The sequence below is a fragment of the Gopherus flavomarginatus genome, chromosome 7 (assembly GCF_025201925.1).
Source record: "Gopherus flavomarginatus isolate rGopFla2 chromosome 7, rGopFla2.mat.asm, whole genome shotgun sequence".
NCBI lineage: Eukaryota > Metazoa > Chordata > Testudines > Testudinidae > Gopherus > Gopherus flavomarginatus.
Genome location: NC_066623.1, coordinates 46329096 through 46334871, shown reverse-complemented (window position 1 = coordinate 46334871; position 5776 = coordinate 46329096). Strand labels below are relative to the sequence as shown.

The 5776-nt window shown below is 49.9% G+C and overlaps 1 non-coding gene across 1 annotated transcript; it reads left to right on the top strand.

Moving 5' to 3' along the window:
* The first annotated feature begins 5371 nt into the window (after positions 1-5371).
* TRNAK-UUU (transfer RNA lysine (anticodon UUU)) lies at positions 5372-5444 on the top strand. Its single transcript has one exon. It is a non-coding gene; the product is annotated as a tRNA-Lys (tRNA).
* Positions 5445-5776: the final 332 nt, after the last annotated feature.

Sequence of the window (5776 nt, the reverse complement as noted above, 5' to 3'; positions counted from 1 at the left end):
GCAGTTTCCTGGGGTGGCCAATGGAATGGGGAGGCTTCTGTGGCAATTTGGCCCTCTCAGTCCCTCTTGGAGGGAAAGACTTGCCGCCAACAGTGGCAGAGGTAGAGCTGCCGCTGATTGCAGCTTTTTATTTTTTTTTTCCTCTTGGGGTGGCAAAAATGCTGGATCTGGCCCTGCTCCATGGAAGACAATTTGTTAAATCCCAGATGAGTGGAGTTCTATCAGTTCTCAGCCTGAGTCCTTAGGTCTTAATCCTGAGGATATTGTCCCATCATGGGTCCATTTCCCTCCTCTCTTTCATACAGAAGCACAATTTTCCTTGCACAGCCACAGGAACAGCAAGATCTTTCTCTGTCCCTTGTGCAAAGAAGGGGGCCAAATTCCATGGAAACAATGGAGAAGCAGGGGACTCTGGGCATATCCAGCCCTGGCTGTGAGATGTTCCCTCCCCTCTTTCTTTATGCCCCTGCTGTTATTTCATGGATTGTCTGGGATGGGGGAAAAGCTGAGTTCACTCCAGGTGGAGGATTAAAAAGAACCCTGAAAGTCTCAGGCTCCAACCCCTGCTACCAGGATCACTGAGGTGCTGGGGATTTGAGTAGGAAAGGGACTGTGTGAATTGTCAAGGTGAGGAATGACTAACAATCTACAACTAGATCCACCTTATTAACCACTGACACAGGCTAATCCTGCTATAGATAGAAGGGAAACTGGGAGTGATTCTTTGCTGTTCAGCCATGCAAACAGTGACCCAATTGCACCACAGTGAATGTCCTGGGGAAGCTGGACTTCACAGGCAGGTGGAAACACCTAGAACTCCCCACCCCACTTCTGCCGCCAGGGTGAGGTGTTGAGCTGCTCACAGCATCCCCCACCAAGACCTTGCAGCAGGGAATTGCAGCACCTGCCCCCCCCCACCCAATGCAGGGGAGAGGGCTTAGTGTATCTCTGCACCCTGAGTGCAGGGCACAAACTCTCTCTGCCCCACACATAGAATCTGGCCCTGCTGAAAAGTCACCCCTAGGAACAAGTAACCTCCAGGAGAGCAGGCCTGGCCCTCAGAAAGGGGAATGGGCTTCTTATGAAACTTATAGGTCATTGGCTGCAGTGAGAACAGGAGGGCTCTGAGTGTAACCCATAGCAAGTACAGAACATCTGGGGATGTAGCTCAGTAGCAGAGTACATGCTTTGCATGTATGAGGTCTTGTGCTCATTTTTTCACCCTGCTCTTTGCTCATGCCCAGAGGGGATGTGACCCACCAGTCTCCCTGTAACAGTTTCAGTCCTGCTCAGTGAGGGGCAAGTGCCAATTGCATGGAAGGTCGGGGGGGGGGATCTGCTCCTAAGTCACCTTGGCACATTTAAGATTCCCTCTCGCTGTGCTGCTTGGGACAAGGGTAGATGAGAAGGGCGAATCCTCCAGCACTGGAGGAAAAGGTCCCATCTGCTCAGACTGAGAGGCAAGGAAACAGAGGGGCAGTCAGTGCTCAGAGAGGAGAGAGGTCAGTGATGTACACCCACCAGGGGACACTGTCATTTTGAGTATCACAGGGATAGCTGCGTTAGCCAGGATTTGTAAAAAGCGAGAGTCCTGTGGCACCTTATAGACTAACAGACGTACAGGAGCATAAGCTTTGAGGGGTGAATCCCCACTTCATCGGATGAATGGAGTGGGATTTCTGTGCCTGGCTAGCCAACTACAAAAGCAATTTCTCCTCCCTTGGTGTTCATACCTCAACTGCTAGAAGAGGGCCTCATCCTCCCTGATTGAGCTAACCTCCTTATCTCTAGACTGAGTCTTACCTGCATATTTATACCTGCCCCTGCAAATTTCCGCCGCATGCATCCGTCGAAGCAGGTATTCACCCACGAAAGTTTATGCTCCAATACGTCTGTTAGTCTATAAGGTGCCACAGGACTTTATGTCTTTTTGAGGTGAGTGCAGCTTGCTTGGGAGGTGCTGACGATGCATAGAAAAAAGGCTGGAGTCAATGACAGATCAGACCACAGAAGGGGAAGGGGAATGGCAGCCCCATAGAAGGCCCTGGGTGCTCAGATGCCCCAGTTATTGCACCCTGGCCTGTCGTAGAGAGAGAAAAGACGCTGAGGGACCCAGCCCCCCTAACAGTGATCCCATGGACAAGAACCTGGTTGTTAGTGGGATGAAGGTTCCCTGTGGGCAAAGTGGAGCTGAAATCCCTCAGTGTCCTGGAATTTAAGCAATGGAAGCTTCAAACCCTGCACGGGTGTGGGCTGAGGTGCATCAGCAGAAGGTTGGGCTGGACAGGGGCGGCAGGTTTGTATAATTTTTGGTGGTGCCCAGAATGGGACCAAGTCCTGCCCCACCCCCCACACACACCTGCCTAAGGCTCTGGGAGGGAGTTTGGGTGTGGGAGGGAGAGGGGTTGGAGTCTGGGAAAGCGTTCGGGTGCAGGGTCTGGTCTCAGTCAGGGGGTTGTGCTGCAGGAGGGTGTGCAGGGGGCAGGCTCTTGGAGGGAGTTTGGGTGCAGGTGTAGGGTCTGGCTTGGGGTTGGGGGTGCAGGAGCACGTGAGGGGTGCAGCATTTACCTCGGACATCTCCCGAAAGCAACCTGCACCCCCCTCTGGCAGCTGCCCCTAAGCAGGAGGGCCGGGGGCATCTCTGTGCATGGCTGTCCACAGACTCCACCCTTGCAGCTCCCATTGCCACAGTTGGTAGAGTTGGCACTTGGGGTGGGGGCAGCACGTGGAGACCCCCCCACCCCAAGGGCCGCAGGGATGTACCAGCCGCTTCCGGGAATGGTGTGCCACATGGAGCAAGGGTGGGCAGGATGCCGCTTTAGTTCCCTTGTGTTGCTGCTGGTGGTGGCAGGGGTCCCTGGGCCCTTTTAAATTGCCCAGGGGGAGCAGGCGGGACCAGGGGGGACACTCTCAAGGGCCTAACGTTGCTTTGCACAACACTAAATCTTGGAACAGGACAGAAATGAAATGGCAGCAGAACCTAAGGAATTAAAAGCCTCCAGATTCTTGTGTGTGCACTGACTCCAAACGGAAACTGTAATTTGACTCACTTTGTGTCTGCAGCCAGTAAAATATCAGGACAAAATCATTCCAGTGATCGTGACCCTGGGTTTGAGGAGGCTTTGGTCTTATTAAAATGTGGCTAGCATGTTTCACTTGTGTTTTTAAAGGTGGCTTCCCCAAGCAATCCCAAGTTGTTCTTCCCACAGCTGGCTGATGGGGGGCAGCAGGGGATCTCCCCAATCTGGGGGAATCTCTCTAGGCCCCACTGTTAATTCTTCATCCTTTCTCCCCCTAATCACAGACACCCTTCCCCTCCCCAATATCAGTGTTTTAGAGCGACGCCTCCCTCCCTTTATGGGATACAGACTCTGTGACAGAGACTGACTGGGGCTCCTCTCTGCATGGCATCGGTGGGGAAGGAAAGAGACTGGAGGCTGGAGGGAGAAGACAGGCAGAAGGAGTCAAATGGGGCTAAACCAGAATAGAGGAGATTTTCTTCCAGTTAAAAAGTACTGGAGTCTCATGGCTGAAAAGCCGCATCTTGAGTTAGGTTTGATGCATCAGCCTTACAATCTCCAGGCAAAGGTGTGACCCACAGAGACTGATAACTGCCTGCTTCCCAACTTTGTCTAAGAATCACCTGCACTGGTGGAACAGGTTAGTGCACAGGGGGATACTGCTGGGGTTACAAATTCAACCCTTATCTAGAGCCCTGCTTTCTATTCCTTGTATAGTTCCCCCAACTTGCTTTGCTTAATTCCCATGGAAAGTGCCCTACTAGGAAAAGGAGAGTAAGTTCTAAAATGTGGCAGTAGGTGCACAGCTTGGAAACATCCCCCCTGTGCTGCCATTAGTTCCAGTGATTGTCCACTGGCAGCATGAATTGATTTCTTTGCTGCTGTGAAAGCTGCCAGGAAAAGTCTCTGGTCACCAGAGCTCTCTGCTTCTTCCAGCACATCCCTGGCTCCTTCCCTGCCCCAGTCACTGCTGTAGCAGGGTCCTATATGCACTGAGCCTAAAGCTTTTGGAATCATAGATTTTTAGGGTTGGAAGGGACTTTCCCAAGCCTTCTTAGCGCAATTGGCAGCACATCAGTCTCATAATCTGAAAGTCCTCTGTTCAAGCCTCAGAGAAGGCAATGGGTTTGCTCTCTGCTTCAGATTTTCTACAGGAAATCAGAGTAAAGAAACTAGAGGAGAGTGTTTTCTAGACACCCTCCCCCCCATCTAACACACACACAGATTTTTCTAAGGCATTAACTTTTCCTTCTTTATGGAGCTTGTATTCTCCATAGAGCAAAATAAAACAAAAACATGCAAGTCCAAGCCTAATACAGTATGAAACTCAATACAGATCAAATCTCACCCTCAGAGATCTTCCAATAAGCTTCTTTCACAGACTAGACTTATTTCTTGTCTGGGCCCAATCTTTTCACCAAGTATAGTCCTTGTTCCAGCTCAGGTGATAGCTAGAGGATTTCTCATGACTGCAGCCACCTTTCTTCTGTTCCACTCCCTTATACAACTTTAGTACAAGGCAGGAATCTTTTGTCTCTCTCCTGGGGAAGAGCCCCAGGTTTAAGATGGATTCCTGTACCAGGTGACATGATCACATGTCCTGGGAGACCTCAAGCCTTCATTCTTCCTGGCCTGACTCCCAGATGGTGCAGGACAGAGCCATCTGTAGTCTATTGTCCTGGTTAATGGGAGCCATCAAGAGTCCAAACCACTATTAATGGCTCACACTTTGCATCATTACAATAGGACCTCAGAGTTATAGTTCATATTTCTAGTTTCAGATCCAAGAATGATCAGTTCATACAAATAGGATGAACACACTCAGTAGATTATAAGCTTTGTAATAATACCTTACAAGAGACCTTTTGCATGGAGCATATTCCAGTTACATTATATTCACACTCATTAGCGTATTTTCATAAAATCCTATGGAGTGCAATGTCACAGCAGGGAAAGGGTTTTACTGTGGCACCTGGGAGCAGTTGAGTTTCATGTTCAGGCTGTGGTTTGAGTTGCTCCAGGTTTCTCGCAAGCACAGGGACCTTAGCAGGTTTTCTCGATACAGGAATGGCCCAGACATGATAAAGTGATGGGGATTGCATTTTCCTTTTTTATTTTTGTATTTCCAATGACATTTCTGTTTGTGATTTCGTTTTGCTTTGTATAACGGTGTTTGCTCCTGGATTTGATATTTAACTAAAAAAAGAATAAGGCCTCAGGGCACCAGATGGAGGAGCAGGCTGGGGCTAGGACTGCTAAAAGAGCGAGAGTAGCAGGTTTTCTGTATTGTTTTGTCTTCATTTTCATGACTAGTTTCTCTTGTGCACTAAATTTGCTTCTTTCACATATGAGCCTGGCTAGCTCTGTTGGTAGTGCATCAGACTTTTAATCTGAGGGTCCAGGGTTCAAGTCCCTGGTCAGATGAAGAGGGAACCATTCCCCTCAACATGAAAGAAGGCATCTGTCCAGGCTGTTATTTGACATCACCTTTCTTCCCCAAGACTTGGCATTTTGTAGGAAGGGCCATGTACTGCCTGGGACTGAAGGGGCAAGTTCCTCACATACCCACTGGCCTCTCAGTCTGGATAAAGAAAGGCCTCTGGGAGCTGCAGCAAACTGCTGCATGACAACTTGGTGGGTAAATGCAGGCCTGCCTGCATGGGCTCATCCACACCAGAACTCAGCAGAGGTCTGGGGGTTCCCTTCTGGTCCCATGGTGTAAGGTACAGCACTCCGGACTTTGAATCCTGCAATCT